A 20,872-nucleotide genomic window follows, 5' to 3' on the forward strand; every position below is an offset into this window, starting at 1 on the left:
TCGTACAGCGAAGCTATGTTAGTTGCACAGAGAGAGAGAGAGAGAGAGACGAAACCTATTTCAAAGTCATCGCTGGGGTTAAGGGAGGCGGCGGGCCAGGAGACTAGCTCCACCGGAGCCTCGCTTCCTCAGGCGGCGGCCACACCTTGAGCCTTGGCGGCGTTGGCGGTCGCCCGGACAACCCAGATTTGATCTTCTGGGTATTCACTGAGCAGCATGCCCTCCCACTGCACGGACATGGTGATTCTGAATGTAGGATTGGTGCTGTGTTTGATGGTGTGCGGTGCTGCGGGGCATGCACAGATAATGCGGTCGAGATCGGTGCGTGGCCCGTGCCCTGTTTTGCGGCTCGGTGTGAATGCGTCGAGGTAGGTGTGATGATGCATGGATTGTGTAGTAAAGGTGCGTGCATGTAGGAGCCGCCACATGGTCGATTGCGCTTGTTGAGAGACTTGTAAAGACGGGGATGTTTCAGGCAGGCTTTACGGTAGTACGTGAGGCGCTCGCCATAGGGGATCATATGTTTGCGCGCGTGGTCGCGCCAGGAGGCTACGGCCTCGTGATCAGGGCCTCGCGGATAGTGAGGCCATCCGGAAAATTGGTGGCCAGAACAGGAGTGAGGCGCCCGGTGGACGCTTGCTCGGGCGGCGTGGTGCGCGGCTTTGTTTGCGGTAAGACCTGCGTGGATCGGGGCCCAGATCAGGTGGACACTGCGGCGAAGGGAGAGGCGTGTGCCGGTCAAAATCTGGTGCGCTTGGGACGAGACGACTACGTATAGCCATATAGCTACGTATAGCCATATTGAAATCAGTGGTGATGCACGATGCCGCATTCGATGCATAGGCGAGTGCCATAGAAGCCTCTTGGCCTTCTTCAGAATAAATGCTTGGTATGGGGCTGCTTATAGCAACACCTAGTTTTAATCCCATGACCACGGTAAGCGTGATGGCCGATTGGGTTGGGTAGTCCAAGGCGTCGATATAAACCATGTGCTAAGCACCCTCATACCTATTGCCGAGTCGCTGAGCCCTTGCGATACTGAATTTAAGGTGGTTGTTCCACGGGAAAAGGAGAATCAGGAAAGTGTCGCGAATGTCGGTTGGTATGGAGAGCTTGACTCCAGCCTGCGTGAGGTAAGGGGTGCTCAGTTTACTGAGGACTTGACCTCCTGTCGGGGTGTAGAAGGGACATTCGTAGTGAGCTAGGCGCTAAGCCTCGATGAACTCGGCAATAGTATTATGCAGCCCCAACTCAGCCAGCTTTACATAGCACCATGCAAGTCAAACTTTTCAAGCTGTCTGTATCGTAAATATTTTGTTTCACCATTCTATCACCTCATTTTCGCTTTTGCATGCTTCGGGTGGTGAGCTTGCTTAAGGAGTCCTTTTGTTGTATTTCTAGGCTGCGCATTTGAGCGCAAGGCCCACCAATGGAGATGCGGGCGCTACAATCGTTTTCACGGTTGGTTGGACTGGTTTGACGATTCCCAGCACTTCTTGCTGGCGCAAGAGGTATCCGCAGCCATGCGCTCTTAGAATCGCGTTTCACCCACTGAAAGCGCCAGCGTAACATTTGTCACTGCAATCCCTTCCCCCTTGTAGAGCTCTTTTCTTCCTCTCCCGCTAGGTCACGTGTAGTGAACACAAAAATGCCGCGGATAAGCCGCGGTGCTGCCAGCGCGGAATAGAGCCGACCGCAGTCGACCGTAGCCAGCCGGCCGCCTATAGAGGGCCGGCGCACAAAGAATAAAGTTCAGTTGGCACCGAGACTCCAAGCCCCACGCCTCGTCTCTGCTTTCCTCACGCGTGCCAATAATTGGTGACTCGGACGTGATCGCCATGAATCAATCAAGCGACGCCGACCGCCCCACGGTAGCCTTACTTGATGTGAAGCTACCTCCGTTTTGGACTAGCGACCCGGAACTTTGGTTCGTGCAAGTTGAGTAGCAGTTCGCTGCACGCCGCATCACTGCTTACAGCACCAAATACCACCACGTGGTGGGCAACCTCCCGCCTGCGACGGCCAGCAAGGTGCGGGACCTACTGCTAACGCCACCCGCAGAGAACGCCTACCAGAGGCTAAAAGAGACATTGATTCGCAGTGTCACACAGACCTAAACCTGCGTACATGGAAACGCAGTCCATGACAGCCACCTCCACCCCGTCGCCTGGAACCCATACAAAAGTGCCTCGTCCCAGGGCAGTGGTTTCCACCAGGGCGGAAAACGCAGCCACGCCTGATACTCGCACTTACCACACGCGCAGTGGCAGACATCTAAATGCGCCAAATCGCATCAACCTCTAATCACACGAGTGTTTTGTCGTGTTGATTCCGTTCGTGTTCTCACTAGGGGGAGAGTGCTGTAGTGAACACAAAAATGCCGCGGATAAGCCGCGGTGCTGCCGGCGCGGAACAGAGCCGACCGCAGTCGACCGTAGCCAGCGGCCGCCGATAGAGGGCCGGCGCACAAAGAATAAAGTTCAGTTGGCACCGAGACTCCAAGCCCCACACCTCGTCTCTGCTTTCCTCGCGCGTGCCAATACACGTAGCCCCTCTTTAGCAAAATCCGACAACGGCGACAAAGGGTCCGCATAGCAGCTTCGATGTAAAATTCAAACTCAGTACTGCGCAACACTACCGACGTATCGCTAATACAGACATATTTTTTCTTCTTACGTAGAGTGCCTCCAACATTTCTCGTGCCAGAACCTCCTTGCTGATGCCAAGAATAGTGATCCTTTTAACGTTGCCTTACATTTACTGGATTGGTATTGCACAGCTAGGGCAATGTGCCGAGAGGTTATTCCTCACGGAAAGTTCTTGTTCACTCGCTCTGTCGTTAACACATCGACCCGCTTGGCCGATGTAAACCTTGCCGCAGCTGAGCGGAATTTCATAAACCACACCTACCACAGAAGCTGCAACAAGGAAGTTGTGAGGCCGCTGCCCACGGATTTCAAAAGCGCCGAGCCATATATAAGAGATAAGGGGCATGCAAGGCCCCACGTCACTTGTACCCCACGTCGCGTCAGCTCTCCACTTGCCTAGACGAGTTCGCGGAAGCAACAGGTTTCTTTCCTGCGTGCAACTGGAATTGTACTCTAGAACTGCAACTGTTGCGAAAACTCGAATCGTTCTTGTTAACACGTGTTTATTTCAGTGTACGATATCGATTGATATTTTTTCTATTATTTCGCCCATCCTTTTGGTGCAGCAGTCCTATACTGTACTCCAGTACCGCCACACGTTACTTAGAATGATCATTGGCATGTCTTAAAACTGCGAGTTGCCTCTGGGCTACGTGCATAACAAACTTCATTGCTTGGCGTCATTCAGTGTGACTGTGTTATTCATTTCACGCAAAAGCAGTGATACCAGTGCGGCTTAGTACCCACCTAGGCTGGCACGCAACTGAACAATTGAGTTTTGTTATTATTATTATTATTTTACTTAAGATGAACATGTAGCGTAAGTAAACTTGTTCTCGTTAGTTCAGGCTGAACAGGCTGCCCAGTCACGTGCAAAAGCATTGGCACTAAAGGTACTGATAAGATGCTGTCTGCTCTTTTTTTTTATGAGGTGAACGTCTTGCACCGCCAAATGGGATAAATGATGATGGCCAGACTAAGAGTGCCTTAAGTAACTTATTATAATAGCTTATCTGCGGCCAGTTTTGGTTTTGTTTCTAGGGAGGTATTTGTTTTGTAACATCATAAGTAGGAGATTCTCACATAAGAGAAGGACATCACAACATTTTGGCACGCAAACCGGCTGACTCAATCGTTTTCTTTGCTATACAACATATGAGGTGACCAGGTTAGCCGGAATGAGTGACTGACAAAACAGTTGTTCACGTCCTGCTCCTGCATCACCACCTGCTGCTTCGTGGAGTCATGACACAGACACCTCTACGGGCAAAAAACTGAAACTGGCCGTAGAAAATCGATTATACTATATTACTTACAGTGTTATAAATCTTGCTGGTATTTAGCTGGGTTTCGGGGTCACACGTTGATCTAAAGCAAACAAAATCGAACCGTCGAGAATAGGATGGAATAGGATCACTCAATCAGTAGTCTTTTAAACAATGTTGGCTATGAGATTTCTCAATATGCAAGATAAGCTACGAGTAAATAACAAAAAATAATTTCATAACAGCCTTCCCATTTGGCCGCCTTGTGCACGTTTGCTTTTGTCACAACCACTGCCTGTCCGCTCTCTCTTCCTTGTTGTGTGTGGGTGCCTGCATACTTTCGAGGTCGTGCGCTTTCGGACTTTCAGCATTTCTCCGGAAACATTTCTCTTTTCTTTCCGCTGCTGTTCTTGCTGCGTGGCAAGTAACACGAGTTTGACGTCATACCTGTGACATCATCTAGTGTGTTACCTGAAAGTATTCAACGACGAAAGATCACGTAGGCATTTGATTTCATGGCCTGTGGATTGGTCTAATACTTTGCAAATATTTTCGTCAGCGTTATGCACCGCGAATCGAATACTTGCTTGTTTCCAATATTAAAACCTTCTCATTCATTTCAATCACAGTTGGAGAGTGGCGCTTTCGTACCGTGCTATTGGGTAACGTTTATGTAACGTACGCATACAAAGCCAATCGGAACCGTGAAGTTGGACGTCTATTGTAGGGTATATTTTTTGAGGGAAGATTAAATGCCATCGCTAATAATGATAATAATTCAAAAATATGTACGGCATGAAACAGGCCACGTACCTTATTCGCAACTAATTTTCTGGTATGGTATGCTCCGCACATTTGCACATAAAAGATGTAATTTGTAGCATTTTAGTGAGGCATCTCCCAATATTGTTTGCTCCAGTTACTTAACTCTATCAAGAATTTCGTCGGAAACATAAAGCCGTATATTTTTCCTTGAAATATTTCTTTTCATGCATTTCCGACGAGGAAAGCAAAAGCACTGCCACACATAAATATTTGTATGCCACATCCGTATATGGCATTTAGTATGCCATATGAGCATGTCACTTTCGTTGGTTATTTTCTGCTTTTGAAAGATTCAAATTACGCAAATGAAAAAAGTAAATATCTTTAAAAAATGTATATCTGTAATTTAAAAGGTCGGTAGCTTACTAAACTCCTGCAACACGTGAAAGCGAGAGCATGGTGCTCCCGTGGTAACGCATTAAATAATACAGTCGGAGAGGTCTTCTTGCAACACACAACGAGCCGCATTGTGAAGCAAACGTACGGTGCTGTAGGTCAACCTCCTCAATGACACGTGCGAACACCTAATGCTATACCTAGCGGTCAATAATAGCGGAGCTGTTCTAAGTCGAACCTTCACCATCCGGCGTCCGGTGTCACGCAGGGGGCCAAGTAAATGGCACAAACCCACTGTGGCGGATAGGCCGTAGGAGAGGGGAACAGAGGAGCATAGGAGCAGTTGCTTCGCCGGCGCGAGTCCTTCCACGCCATGAATTCCGTTTGGCTCGAGCCGCAGCTGGAGCTCTCCCGAGAGCGGCAGCGCAGACGTCGCGCAAATCCTGAGCTTCAAGAGCGAGAAGCGCAAACAAAGTGCCAGCTAGCAGAGGGACGCCGCTACTGTCGAGCATCGAGAACGCGAAGCGCTAGCCAAGCACTGGTTGAGGCGAGCCAACCCCCACTTTCAAGAGAAGGCAACCCAAGCCAAGCGTCAGCAGAGGCAAGCTCGAGAGTAGGATGCCGGGAGTAGGAGGCCGAGCAGAGACGTCGACGCAGAGAGATTCCTCCCAAGGAGGGTGCCGATGGACGCTTGAAGCGAGGATTCCTCGGTCGCGAGTGCGGCCACAGCTGCAAGGCGTGTGATAGAATCTGGTTTGATCACAACCTCGCAATCCAGAACCGAAGCTCGAATCTAGCAAAGCGATCACCACGAGACAAGAGACTTTTATAATAATCGCCCTAAACACGAGTTCATACTTCAGAAAACGACAACCAGCTTCGCTGTTTTGACAGCTTTCACTTAGTGGAAGAAGCTTCACTTTTTGCTTCTTTCTTTCGTTCGCTCTTTCGTTCATTTGTTTTTCCTTATTTCGTTCCTTATTCATGTTCATTAACTCCATCTTTGCTGTATTACGGGGGTATGAGCCTTTCCTGATGCTGATATTTTTTGTCTCAATGTACTAGACGCCACTCATGGCGTCTTAAGATAATGAGACAGCTGTTTCCGTGAAAGTTGTTCGCTGCAAAGGTGCCTTCTACGTACTATGCTCTGCACAGGAAATGTTTCACATGTAGCGAAAAGGTTTTAACAGCGGCGCTGTCTATGACTAGCAACTGGAAAGAAAATGTTTCCTGAATGTTGACAAAAACAAATCCTCATGTGGGCCGATCGTGATGATAGTGTAGAAATGTTCCAAGCTCAGTGGCACATACCCCTGTGGTCTCGGGGGCTTGTAACGCGCCCTTGAACTACCCTTGTCGCATGTGGGACCCACGTATCGAAACGTCAATGTATATGTGTAAAGTAAAAAAATAAAAAAGTAAAAAAGTGAAATGAAAGAATAAAAAAATAAAAAAAAGACGAGACAAACAAAGAGGTTATGCTGTTGAAAAAAACAATGCGCCGCAGCGATGAACGCTGTGGCCCAAACAGTAGCCTATGACGATGCGTGTCGAAACATTAGCGTATATGTTAAAAGGAAAAAAAATAAAAAGGAAAACAAACTTTAAAAATGCAAAAATTTACAAAGGAACAAAAAGCAAAAAAAATGAAATACAAGAAGAGTATAAAAAAGATGAAACATACAGCGAAGGTATGTGTTCGTGCCTTCATTGAGCCAATATAGCATAAAGACCATATAGAACTTAATGTAGCTGTAGAACAGTACAGCATCGCCGGTCTTCCGACTTCACATAGTGGAATGGCTCGGAATTTTTATACTTTTTCTCGTGCCTTCACGAGCTTTAGGAGAAAACACAAACTTCTCGCTAAATGAGGTAATCGTGTCTTCGGACACTAAAGAAGGAAACTCTGTTCTTGGTATTGAATACGAAGCCTCAGCTGCACAAAGATTCTCTTGGCGAAGACTCATATGCCCTATAGCAAAACTTGTAGGTCTACAGGGAGACACAGAGGCTATAATGCTGGATCCTGTAGGATCATATGTAGAATTATCGTACATGGTATCAGCAAGATAAGGTTATTTTATCAGGTGTGGAAGCAATTGCGCAGAAAAATTTGCTCGGGTGCACCGCAAAACCTGCTCAGTGTTGTTTCAGCTAATTATATATGTTTATCCGATGAAACTGTGCGTTATTTTCTCTTCATTGTTACTGCCACTATTTATATACAAACGCTTCACTGTCCTCTACGGGCTCGCCTACGACGCATTCGCTAACTAGATGACAACCTTGGAGGGGGGGGGGAGGTCTAGTGAAGCTTATCTTATCTCAAGTTCTCTTGCTAAGCAACTTTTCTTAAACGTTACGCCATTACTGACATGACGCCGAACATCACCTCTAGATACGCGAGCGTTTTGCATATCCGCAAGGGGCGCTCGCGGTACGAGGCAGACCGCGTGTTTATATGCTTCTGTTCTACCAAGAAGCGAGTAGTGATAATATAGCCGGTCATGAGGTACTGCCTTAACCTATCAACTAAAGAAAACGTTTACTGCATAAGAAAAGGCGAAGAGAACGTACTGGCAAGGTGCTACACGATAATCTCGTTCGCTTGGATGCTGACGTGACTTCCGGGAAAACTTGCACAGTGTGCGTAGTCGATAAGCGCTTCTCAGGACAAAAAGACTAGCACGCTTTCTACCAAGGTTGCGAAAGGACAAAAGCTGCGTCGTTGAGTTTGATGAACTGATAGATGAGTTGGCGCGGCATCAAGTTTCACTCAAGGCGCCCCCCCTGGAGGAGGCCTATAACGCGTCTTAGAACGAGAGAGTGGTGACGGCTCCAGATAAGGGTTGCCTTTAGGCCGTGTTATTTTGCACCACTGAGAAGCTTCGCTGCTGCAACTCGTAAATAATGCCGTCGAGCCGTGGTTCACGTTGATGTTTCCACTACCCAGTGCTTCAAGCTACAGCGCTGTTATGGGTGTTAGAACTCATCATACTTGCGCTGGCTTTCTCATCGCTGTCCCGAATGCGTGCCGTTGTTGAAAACAAGATAAGCTATAAAGAAAAAAAACCTGCCTTCATAAAACGAAAAATTGCACTGGTTACTCAAGACTGTTACTGAATTCATGAAACACACCTTTGGCGCCATTCGAGCTACATTAACGCGGTCATATTACTGAAATGCAACTGAATGTCGTAAATAATTACATGCAACGAAATGCCGTAAATAATTCAATTAAATAAACAGGAAGGAAATACCTCATATTTAACTTCACTTTCTATTCAAGAATGCGCTCGGTGACCGAAGCATCACGTTCTTGCTGTTGAACTGGAAAGCTGTTGTTTAAAGTGCGCAGCCGAAGTCGCTTGGGTTCGCATCCACGAAGGAAATTGGCGAAACGTATTACTTGAAAGGCAAACTACAATGCGCAGTCAGCCACTTGAAAAAAAATAATTACAGAAATTATATCATTTTTACTTAAAAGCACTGTTCACCTTGAAACTGCGAGCTTCACAGGCACGTCGTGTGTTAGTTGAAATGCTCTTGCATACTTTTCAAAATACTTTTCAATACTTTTCAATACTTTTCAAAATATACCGGGCAAAAAAGTAGCGCTTATAATTATATTTTCAATTCGCGAATGCAGCGCTTTCGTTGTTTCGTGCCATAGGTGTGCATCGAAAACCAGCTTCTCCTGGCTTATCAAACGTTGTCCTTAAGAGAGAGAAAGAAAAATAGAAGACAGGAAAGGCAGAGGGGTTAACCAGACGCGCGTCCGGTTTCAATTGTCATTCCAACTCCGCGATTTAATAAAGCGAAAGAATAAATACAGAACTGTTCGCAGCTGAAGACTTCCAACATATTTCTTGCCGGTACAGGATCTTTGAGTTCTATTGCTTGCCGTGGTTGCAGCGTATTCATCGGGAAGGAATGGAAAAGCGTGCATGTGTCTCCCAGTGGGTGCGTCCTGTATACTCAAAGTCATTCTGTAGTTCTTCACTCCTATGGTTCCCACAGCCACAGTGTTGCTGTAGGACGCGTACTGTGTAAAAAATTATTTGCCAAAGCGATGACATTCTCTTTTTCAGGACGTACTTATTCATGTAATTTTCTTTTGAACCAGCCAGAAGCACCAAAGCTTAGAGGAACTCGGTACTTAACGAGCCCTAGGGAATGTCTGTCGCTTTAAGTAGGGCTCTGAACACAGCACCTGTTGCTTCCGGAATGGGCATTCTGCTTGTCCCCCGCACACAGCCACTCCCCCCCCCCCCTAATTATTTTATTCAGACACGCACACTCAAGAATTCGAGGCCATTCACGGTTTTTGTTGAGCATTGGCGTAGGTTGACAGAGCTACTGCTATCCTGGAGCCGTCCGTTAGGGTTCATCATTCGGCTGCTTCTATACACATACTAACAGGCCAAAAATTACGGCACCGGTGTCGTCGCGAATGCAAAATATCCACTATTTCCTATGTGTTCCAATATTCCCTGTGTACATTTATTTATTTCATGTTGTTTTTTTTTCTTTCATGTCAACTTCCTGTGTCCTGTCTGCGATCCTGTCAACGTTTATTACATTACTTCCAACACATCCCTCTCCTCCGCTCCCGGACGTTCTTAAGTGAGCCCTCGGCTATGGCGTCTACGTAGAAACAGAAGTTTAATCTTTTTAGTTACCACACACACACACACACACACACACACACACACACACACACACACACACACACACACACACACACACACACACACACACACACACACACACACACACACACACACACACACACACACACACACACACACACACACACACACACACACACACACACACACACACACACACACACATACACATACACATACACATACACATACACACACACACATACACACACACATGCGCACGCGCCCAGACAAACGTAAAGACGCACGCACTCATGGGCAAACAAAAAAAGCAACGACTTCGCGTTGGGCATGCTCATTGCTGCATCTACCGCTGCCAAGAGGCATGGTTGCACACAACTAAGTGATGAAACTGAGCATTGTTCTCATTCGAAAGCCATGTGACAGCTCCTCTTGGTGTGGAGAATTCTGCTCCAATAGAAGCATACTTTAAGCTTACGCTTCAAATATGCGGCTGGACTCACACCTGCGTCTCTAAAGCGTGGAGCTCTTTATTGACATCGCAAGCTGCGAGGTCACTGGCACTGTGTCCGAACATTCACCTCTGCGCCGGTTCCGTCTTGACAAGCGCGCATTGAGAGTGCACTGCTCCTTTGTCATTCTGCGCGCAGGCGTCGCCGGCTGTTCGCTTATTGCAAACAGTCAACGCAAAAGAGACGTTCAAAAGCGCAGCTTAGCAGCTGTAAGCTTCCCACTAGAGTGTGCTCACAACTTTGGCTACATTCGCGAAAGGCCTACCTGTCTGATTATGCAAATTTGCCGACAGGTAACGCATTCGAACGAGCGGCCTCGCAGTCGGTGAGGTTACAGAGATGGGCGAGTTTCGACGCGCATGGCTTATTAGAACACTGACGCTCAAGCAGCTGTGGTTATTGTTTTGTTAGCAGATGGTGCGATGCTTCGCGCACAATTAAACGTCCTGTGCACAGCAAATTATATTGTTTCTGAGTTTCTTTCTCTAGGGCGCAATATTTGAGCAACGCCTACTCTCCCGTGAAGGTTTGCCTACGCGTGCGTCAAGAGGAGGATTAAGGGGCCGCGTGGAAAACACTTCTGCCTAAACGATTTGGTTCGAATGAAGTGGCGCCTCAAGAATGCTGCACGGCGACGTCAAAATAATAGTTCGCAATGCCTGCTCAGCCAGTGTTGAGAAACTTTTCGAACAAGGACAATGCGATGGATTGGAAATGTTTCACTCGGGCGAGAGGGGCCTTCTGTCCTGGAATAGTTCATTGTTTACATTCTAAATGCGCCGGCTGAACTTTCGACGAACTTAGCTAAACTTGCTTTGTTTTTTAACAAATACTTTTGCAGTCTTTGTTTTTAGGAAATGAGGCTGAGAGATGGGTGAAATAATTTTGTGCAATCGCACTTATCTTAAAAGAATAACGATTCTTTAATCGTCAACGATATGAAAAAGTAGTCTATAGTAGAAGTATCTTTGAACGACTTTCAAACTTAGCAAATATATTCAGTGTGATCGAGTGACTTGTAAAAACTAGAATTCATGTTGATAGAAAACTTGTAAACCTTCCCGAAAAGCTATTCGTTTTGAATGCTTTGATAAATAACCTAAACCAGTGAAAAACATAAATTAGTCCCACCACCGGTGACCGCTTCCGCAATTGCTGGTGTGACAGTGGGTAGTCATTTTCACTGACAAAACTGCTGGAGCTGTAATTGATGCATACTTCCTGTTACGGGAGCAGAAACTAAATCCTAAGGTAAGTTGTTGCTTTCAAGCGAACAGAAATATTGGTTGGACCAGATCTTCTCAGCTAGTTCACTACAATCACGTTGAAAGTTTCGATTTGTGCTGTAATTGTCTTATGAACTCCAAAATCGAGCATCAAGCAAATTACGAGCATTGGCCTTCTTCACATGTTGGAGGAAGAGTATGCGAGTTACGGGTCCTTCGTTCGTTACCTGGGACTTAGGTTTTCGATATACATAAATTAGGAATGCGATATTTAAGTAACTTCTTTCAACTTCATGTTGAGCATGATTTTGCACCTTCTAACCTTCTTTTTTGTTAGTTTTTGGTTCTTGCTTTGTCAGTTTCGTTTTCGTGCCGTTGTATGAAAAATATTTCACTTGCTCGCACAGCCTCAGCTATTTATTGAGTGCCACGAAGTAGAAAGCAACTGCTTTTGACCTTCAGAGCTTATTTGCAATATACTCTACACACCCTGAATGAGCGGCAATGAGAGGAGTATATCTCCCTGTTTCTTGAACTGATCACGTTCGCATTTTAGCGCCATGGCCTTTCATGTCGTGGGATCAATTGTCACTAGACATAGCCTACAAGGCTTTTGCTAGAATCACGCTGTAATCGGAAATCAGTGTAGTGCTCTAGCCGTAAAACTATGATCGCTGCGCTCGCAGGTACGCGGTGTGCCCAGGAAAACACGTGCAAGAATAACAAAGCGCACTTTTATGGACAATGAGTTTAACTGTAGGATGGTTGAGATGGTACGTACCACCGTGGTATGAGGTGACGAATTAAACATTTGGCAAATGAGATCAACATGCGTGTGTGTATACTGCTATCGCATTAAGGTGTGTGAAAGCAATGTGGAGATCCGGGTAATACCGCACTTTCTGCTGTACGGACTGCTGTACTCAGGAATTTATTCCAGTAGCAGCTGTAAGAAAGCTGGATGCAGCTTTTAATTCAGAACCCGTAAAAGTGGTCACGCTGTCGTCGCCAATACCGCTTGGAAACAAATAGAGCGGTGGTCACTTATGTTGGAATAGATAGAAGGCACGAACTAAATGCCATTTTTTTCTTTATCAAAAATCAAAGGGACATAAGAGAAAAAAATCGATCGAATCACGGCTTTAGACGTTTCCTAAATGTATCTTGAAGGGGAGTATGGTAGCGCGATTCAAAGACGGGACAAGAGAAGACACAAAGGGACACACACAGCGCTAACTTCCAACACTGTTTATTGTCGAAAACCAGGTCGTACTTATACACTCAGAGAACATGAGTCACAGCCACGTGAACAGATTAACAGTCATAGCGATGCATTTTGTGATAAGTTAGGCCATGCGCAAAAATTTCAGTTCTTTTTCAGAGAGAGCCAATGATGGTTTGCTGATACATGTATCCCCTAGGGCATCAATCTGCTCGGCTTCTATTATAAGTCTAGTGAGACTTATAATAGAAGCCGGTTTTCGCACAACCTAAAGAAAATTGCTCGCCGAGAAAACACTGATGTGTTTTTTTCTGCACCCAACGAACTAATCAGCCTGTGCAGGAAAACAAGACCAGAAAAGAAAGAAAGTGCCCCTAGCTGCCAAGTTAAACACAGGAAGAAGTTCAGAGAATGTAAGACTTCAATTGTATATCGTATACCCTTATCGTGTGGGAAGTATTACGTCGGACAGTCGGGCAGATGCATAAATGATAGACTGCACGAACACAAAAATAAAGTCGACAAACTTGTATCAGATGGCTTTCTCTCCCTTCATTGTAAGCAACATAAGTGCTCCCCTCTCTTCGAATCAACAACCATTACCGGTAGAAACAAGTGCGTACTCACTAGACTTATAATAGAAGCCGAGCAGATTGATGCCCTAGGGGATACATGTATCAGCAAACCATCATTGGCTCTTTCTGAAAAAGAACTGAAATTTTTGCGCATGGCCTAACTTATCACAAAATGCATCGCTATGACTGTTAATCTGTTCATGTGGCTGTGACTCATGTTCTCTGAGTGTATAAGTACGACCTGGTTTTCGACAATAAACAGTGTTGGAAGTTAGCGCTGTGTGTGTCCCTTTGTGTCTTCTCTTGTCCCGTCTTTGAATCGCACTACCATACTCCCCTTGAAGATGCATTACCAACAAGCCCACATTGCAACCCTCGTTTCCTAAATGTGGCATGGTGGTATACCATTCAAGATATCTACAAAAGCTCCAGATGGGTACGCAAGGAGAACGACAACTTTGAGCGTTTAGGAAGGTCTAGTGAAGAAAACGTGTGCATTCGTGAGTGGTCTTCATAATTTATTTTCATAAGCAAGATTTAAAACGTCAAATAGCAGAAATAAAATAGTTCACATAGTAAACAGCCATGGAAGAAGGTATAATTTTTATAGAATAAAAACACCAATTCCAACATGGTAATTTCATGCCATATAACTGTTAAGGAGGAATTATATGTTGATATGGATCTGCTAGTATATTTGCTTCACAAAATCGCAAGGGAGTGCGGCATCCCCAAGTAGAGTAATATTGAAATCGGTGACAATAGTACTGTGATTAAATTCCTGCAAGCTATATCGTAACGGCTTTTCGTAATCGGTGAACTAGGAATGAGGATAGAAAGAAGACAAGAAGATAAAAGTCGCAGATTCGAAAGAGAGGCGAAGAATACTATTAAAATATCAAATTATTACAGAGCTATGAGTAGTTTATTGGGTGTGTGAACTTGTAAAGATTTGCTTACTACCTTAACGAGAATGGTGTCGCGCGCACACAGGTAAACATGCACGCATCTTACTCGATGACCGTGCACACGAAGCTATCACCATCAGCTCTTGAGACTCTTATCGCAGATCGCTTTCTAGATACGGCCTGCGTGGTCGCGCTCGGCCACACCATACGCTTTCGCGGGCGTCGATAGACAACACGGCTGAATGTCGAGGCGTCTATCGAGGATTGCTCGATGGACCATGAAGCGGTGGGTTCTGCATGATGCCAGTCGATGCTCGTGCTAATCGTGTCAAACAAGAATTAGTTCTTCTTGTTTTCGGGCGCAGTGCAGGTGATGGTGATGCTGCTACATATCTAAAGCACAGAATAAGAGCAAAAATCTCGGAACCGGGGCGATTTCTGAGCTTTCTTTTTCTTCTCTGTGACAAGCGACCGTCGAAGCGAGGTTTTCCAGAAATGGGATCAAGAATGCGAGGCGCATGCTGAGTTACGTTTTAAGGATGTGTGCTACGTATCGATGTAATCATTGTCCTATTATCTCAGATTTGTTATCTTTGAAACGTGTTCTCATACTTGCACGTACACTCACCGCGAAGTGAGCTTAATATTAAGTACCATGGCTGCTTTTTTATATGCTGCTAGTCGTGTTCTTGCGAAAGTATGTCAACGTAGCAGCAACTTCATGAAAGCAAAATAATGGTATATTTAAAACCGAAGCACTGCAGGCGACTATGCGACGCAAAGTAATTAGGAGCCTAAGCTGCGTCTTAATTTAGTTTATGTCCTTCGCTCTCAAAGAAAAGAAGTATGTGCAATCAAATGGGTTCGCACTTGGGACGAAAAACAGTCATCTGGCTGAGCATTTTGTAAACAGAAAAACATTGTCACCGCTATGAGCCGGTCGATTTGCAGTTTCTGGGCCCACATGTCTTCGCACTCTTCGCCCCTCTGGCAATTCTGAAACAAAGAAACGGTGCCTCGCGACTCATGCATGTTGTTAATACGCAAAATGGTGAGCAAGGAAGAAGGGAAGATGCTTAATCTTTGCCTTTAAGAGGAGGCTATATCATTCAAAACTCCGTGACTGCTTCTCACGCTTCCCGGCAACTGCAATTCAAACGTGATGTTTTCCTGTAAACGCTTGCAGCGAACGCTATGCACGAAGGCGAGCTTTCTGGTTCTGTTTTTGATAGTGTTTGAAGGAACCGAGCGGTCCACGCCGCTCCTACTTTTACAGAAACCTCAAATATTTGGAATATAAGCTTAAAAGGGGTTGTGTTTGATTCCACGTATCGGAATTAGGCGTTCTTGTATATTCAAATTAGAATCTGACGCCGTCTTTTCTGCAGGTTGTATGTAAGTTGTACTTTACTTTCTGACACCTTTTACGTTCAGAAATTCAACTGGTTCGGCAACTTATATGCGCCACCCGAAGGGCGTGCGGAGTGGCGGATAGTTCGGGATGATAGTTTGGGCATTCAAATGCCACCGAGAATCCTTTTCTTTATATAGTTCCTCAGTCTACGCTGAAAGAGGGCTTCCTAAGTGTTCGATCTTCGTAGCGGACGCTGCAGGGTTTCTTAATTAACCCACACAGATCCCGTAGAGAGAGCTTCGTAACACTGCCGTGCTGCTCCATAGGTTTCGTGAAAATCACGAATATTGCATGTTTAAGGCTTCCGCTACTTGATTGCGGTAACCACAGGCATATGTATGCATTAGCACAATGTGCTGCACAGTAAAAAAAAAAACACGTCATTTTCTGTTTCGTTGTCTTTTACGTGCATGTTTTCTTCGACATGATTCGATGCACACTATTAGGGGTTTTCATATGAAGTATACTTAGTGACAGTGAAAGTGTCAATAATTATTGCGTTGCAAAACCAGCCTCCAAAGCTTTAAATATTTCTCGGCTGTACTACGTCTACCGGGTGTAGGGGTTGGAGGACGGACTTCGGGATGGAAACCCAAAACTTGGGAGGGTTTATTCTACATTATTTACAAGGAGGTGAGCGTCAGGTAACAGACGTACTGTCATTACGGGCCAGCAGCAACTCGGACGCTGCGGCCCGCGGCAAGAAGTTCGAGAGAGGTGAATCAGGGAACCAGGGCATGCTCCAGACTCTCTGGAAGGCTTCTTATAAGCCCTTCGAGCACTGTAAGTCACGTCATGTTTGACCAATGGGAGAGTCCGCTCCGATGACGCCACTTTCAGCCAATGGTAGGCGCCCGTGTCGCGGTGTCACACCTGGTGGCTCTCTGCGGTCTTGCCTCGCAGACTGGCAATGCACTTCTTCTAACGAGGAGAAGGGGAGGGCTGCTCATGCTCCATTGTCCGAGCCCCCTTCTAATCCCGGCGGCGTACGAACTTGTTGGCACGTGAACATGTTGCCTTCAACTTGTTTGCTCGGCCGCTCCTCTGGAATGTGCTTTCCTGCTTCTGCATTTCTCAATTAGCTGTGCTGCGTTTCGAAGTGGTTTGGGGAACTCGCAGTAATCGCAGGAAACAGCTCCATATCTAACACGGGCTACCATTCTGTAGTTAATTTATGCCTGCTTGATTTTTCAGCGTTGCGAAAAAATAGTGAAACATTGCAATTTTCTTAGCTTTTGCTGGTGCCAAAAGCACTCAATATATTGAAATATTTGAAATATTCAATATTTTGGCCGTCACACCAATGCAGTGTCGAAATAGACACTGTATCTGAATGTCTCGATCATAAATCCGTAATTACTCTGTTTAGCGCAAACCAACGGACACTACGAAGACGACAGGACACAAAAAAGAAACAAAGTAATTATGGATTTGCACCAACTACCCGCCAACGCATTGTGCGGATCATGCGTCCCGCCTTTAAAACATGTTGATTGGAGCGTTCTAGCTCAGTTGGGCAAGAGCAGTATATTTTGAGAAGATTGCTAGAAATTTTTTCCCATAATAATAATCCTGAACTACAAGTTTAGAACTTCAAGAAGCGCGCGCATATTTTTTTCAGCTATATCTGTTGAGAGCGATAAAGCGTCGGTTATTTTGGCATGACCAATATGACCGATATCACCAAACTGATGTCGTTCACGAAATTCTTTCAAACTGGTTACATGATGCAAACTAACAGCGGCAATGCATATAACCAAACTGATGTCGTTCACGAAATTCATTCAATCTGGATACATGATGCAAACTAACAGCGGCAATTGCAATAGGAACCTTTAACTGATTAAAAAGATAAATATTGCTTTTTTTATTATTTGAATAAATGTTTCGATTTATTAGCAAGTATTGCCCGCTTCCCCGTGTAATGCTTCCCGAGGGCTGAAATTACGCTATCTGCAACAGGGAATTCTTAAGCATTCAAGAAAATTAAAAACTTATCAGCACGTACAAGAAAACACGATTTTCTAGCAAAACTTACAAATAAGTACTGTTTGCAATAAGGTACGAAGAAGTTTATTTATTGCAGATATTTCATTTATTGTACAGGACTTCGGTAATCTATGCGCCGGCAGCAATAGCAGGTTTGAGTTAGGGGCACTTTTTTGTAAGTTCTACAGAATGTATTATATCAAGACGTACATACATACATTCATCGTATATACTTCAGCGTTCAACGAGTAACAGAAGCATATAGTAGTATATCTTAGCTGCTGATAGCACTGAGTTCTGAAGAAATAATTTTTTCTGTGGGAAAATTTCCGACCTTACTATGATGATCCTCGAAGACGCCTAATAGATCCTACCTTATACAACTAAATGTGCGAATACGAACTAAATGTACGAGTAGATTATGCGATCTTGGAGTAGAAGGGAGTACTTAGTAAACTAACCCAATCTCTACTAAATGCTCGTAGGACCCCAGACACAATGATCCAACACTGGCAGTGTGTCAGGTTTGATGATTTTTGCTCGGACACAGTGAGTGCTGTGCCACAATGACTATGCTTGTTATTGATCACACGGTGTTAATGTGAAACGCCGACTTCGAGTACTGCATATTGATGGATGTGTATTATTTCGCTCATTGAAACAGTCTACAATGAAATTTTTAGAAAACAGGCGAATCATTGCCTCAAGGGCTTCAAAAGTAAAAAAAAAAACGTGTCTACCGTTTAGGGTAGCCCTATTCTGCTTCTTTTTTTTTCTATGCTAGAAAGCATATCCTTTGTGTATGTGTCGTCTGATTTAAGGTTCGGCCTTTATGTGAAATCACAGAGGGACAGAAGACTGTGTATTTTCATTTTTCTGTACTGCATTATATTTATCTGGCGTGGCAAGTAGAAGACATCATGAACATCAATATTTTATTGGCGCTATTACCGTCATAATCAGTTCAACACACCTGAATATTTACGAGCAACGAAAAGAGCTTCAAATTTCTCTATGTGTCCTCTACACATACACAAACAAAATTCGCATCCAACCTACCAGCAGAAAAGCTCGGCAAGGTTTTGGTCAAGAACAAGCCAGGCCATAAAAAAACGGCATCAAATTTGTCTATCAGATAAAGTTTAGCCCATCGGTTATATTGAAAATGGAAAACGTTGCGGGTCCTAAGCATTGAGTTAAAGCATAGTTGATCAGTGGCTTGAAGGGGCTTAAGCAGGTTCTCAAGCCGTTGGCATACATACTTGGTTTATAACGGGGGATTAACCCAAGTAGTGGTACGGCTGGCATTGCGGTTACTCGCTGACTGTCGTGTTCCGTACCGCGAACACCACTCGTATGCTGCAGTTCCATTAACTTCCATGAACAGTCTACTAAACAGTCGGCTACCTTTCATATCGTCGAACAGAAGCCACGAGGAAAATAATGATACGCTGGCATCTTACCCCACTCCCCACACTGCAAAATCATTCCCAACTGAACAAAATTACGGGGATTACCCACTCATTGCGAGCAAGTGAAGCAGCCTAGCCAAGAGGTCATTGCATGAGTCACGGCTCATAGTTCTCATGTCTATGAAGATCCGATCGCTATATAGCTAAGATGACAATCGATATCTTCCAATCATTCTGCGATTGCCACGCCCCAAGGGACAACAAATGCCAGCAGAAGTAACCATCCAAGGCCTTCTTCAAGTATTAGAGTCTGTAGACATTGTGTTATCGTTGTGACGTAGCTGCGCAACAGGAACGAAGGAAGAGTCACCTTCGTCGTATCTGCAAAGCTCGGGGGTAAAAGCATACTACCTAAGATCAGCATTACTGCACTACCTTCGTCTTTCTGTTTTCAATGCAGTTAAAAGTAAAAATAAGTTATTCTCTAATGGCCACGTATTGAAATGTCCCTGCATTCCATTTTATTGTTTTCCGTTGATGTTTTTTTTTCCTTAGTGCGTTTGATAACGCCATTCCTGTTTCCTTCTAGAGCCTTGGCGTGTGTTTATCCCCCATAAAAAGATAAATTTGACATCGAAGCAGAAAAGTGCTACTTATGTCACTTACACCATTGATGACTAGCTGGTGTATTTCTCTGGCAATTTTTTATAGATAAATAATTCCGCCGTGGGTACCGAATAAACGAATAAACTAACACGCGAATAAACGGGTATCACTGATCATTTTAAATTGTGGACGATGGTGGCTGGCCAGCATCACAAACATTCATTTACAAAAGATAATAGTATCAGGAAGGGTAGCTAAACGCGCTAAACGAAGCGTTTGACATTGCACTTCTCTTTATGAAGGCGCCGTCTCGAATAAAACGTTTGGCTGGAGTTGTGTTAAGGGGCCGAGCCTTCCCTGTTGGCCTATTGCGGAAGAAATCCAGTCTCCGTTATGCTGATGCATCTTTCTTTTCTTTTGTTAAAAATAAGGCGCGTGACTTTTTGATGTGGTCGCCAACTTTCTATCGCACACACTTGAGAGGTGTCTGAAAGCATTGCCTGTCTCCTTTTGTTGCAGGTCCTCTGCGGCGGCTAATTTATGGGGAGAATTCTCTGCACTACCACCGAAAGAAAAATGATACAAACAGATACTCGCTTTGGGCGAACGGTATATTCGCTATATTTTGTCTATGTCGAGGTCATAAGAGGCAAGCCATCGTAAAGAACGCTACACCCTATTTCAGAATATATCCTTCGTTCTCGGTCAACGTAGCCTTGAAGGCATGTTCTTTTTAACCTTGGTATCTTATTCAGTGTCTTGCTTTCAGAAATGTATGCAGGCTATCGTATCTTCAAGCGAGCCATTGCATATCAGGAGCAAAAACTCCATAGCGGGAAACGGCGTCTTGCTGTCAAAAGAGAAACAAAAAAAAATGAGAAAGAATATAGAGGGCAGAAATTCCAATAAACGACTACCTTGACGCTTTTGTTCAGTCACTGGGCAAGCGGAATAAGCTGGTGAACTCGTTCAGCGCGCAGACGTCAGCTGAGTGCTTCTAAAGGACATTGGGTGGCAGTCTTTCGGTGTTTATATTTCGGCATAAAATGCAATTTTACTTAATAGGAGTCGACATGTGTGCATTTCTCTGCTTGACTTGACAGCGAGAAATGTTACTAAGCAAAACGCTCTGTTCAGAGGAGCTATTGCTCTGAGGCACTTGCAATTTTCCTGTTGAAATGCAGGTCAAACACACAAATACGGTTGTGAGGCAACTGCTGAAACATTCTGAATGAAGTTTTTTGAAATAGAGAGACAAAGGTAAATTCTAGTGATT

At 44.8% G+C, this 20,872-nt stretch overlaps 1 long non-coding RNA gene across 1 annotated transcript in view; it reads left to right on the forward strand.

The window, feature by feature from the left end:
* Window positions 1–20,630, forward strand: part of LOC135916369 (uncharacterized) — a 98,909-nt gene extending 78,279 nt beyond the window's left edge. Inside the window, exon 4 of the long non-coding RNA XR_010568907.1 lies at window positions 20,116–20,630. This is a non-coding gene — a long non-coding RNA (uncharacterized lncRNA). The remainder of the gene's footprint in view (window positions 1–20,115) is intronic.
* Window positions 20,631–20,872: the final 242 nt, after the last annotated feature.

This window comes from Dermacentor albipictus, chromosome 8, assembly GCF_038994185.2.
Source record: "Dermacentor albipictus isolate Rhodes 1998 colony chromosome 8, USDA_Dalb.pri_finalv2, whole genome shotgun sequence".
Taxonomy (NCBI): domain Eukaryota; kingdom Metazoa; phylum Arthropoda; class Arachnida; order Ixodida; family Ixodidae; genus Dermacentor; species Dermacentor albipictus.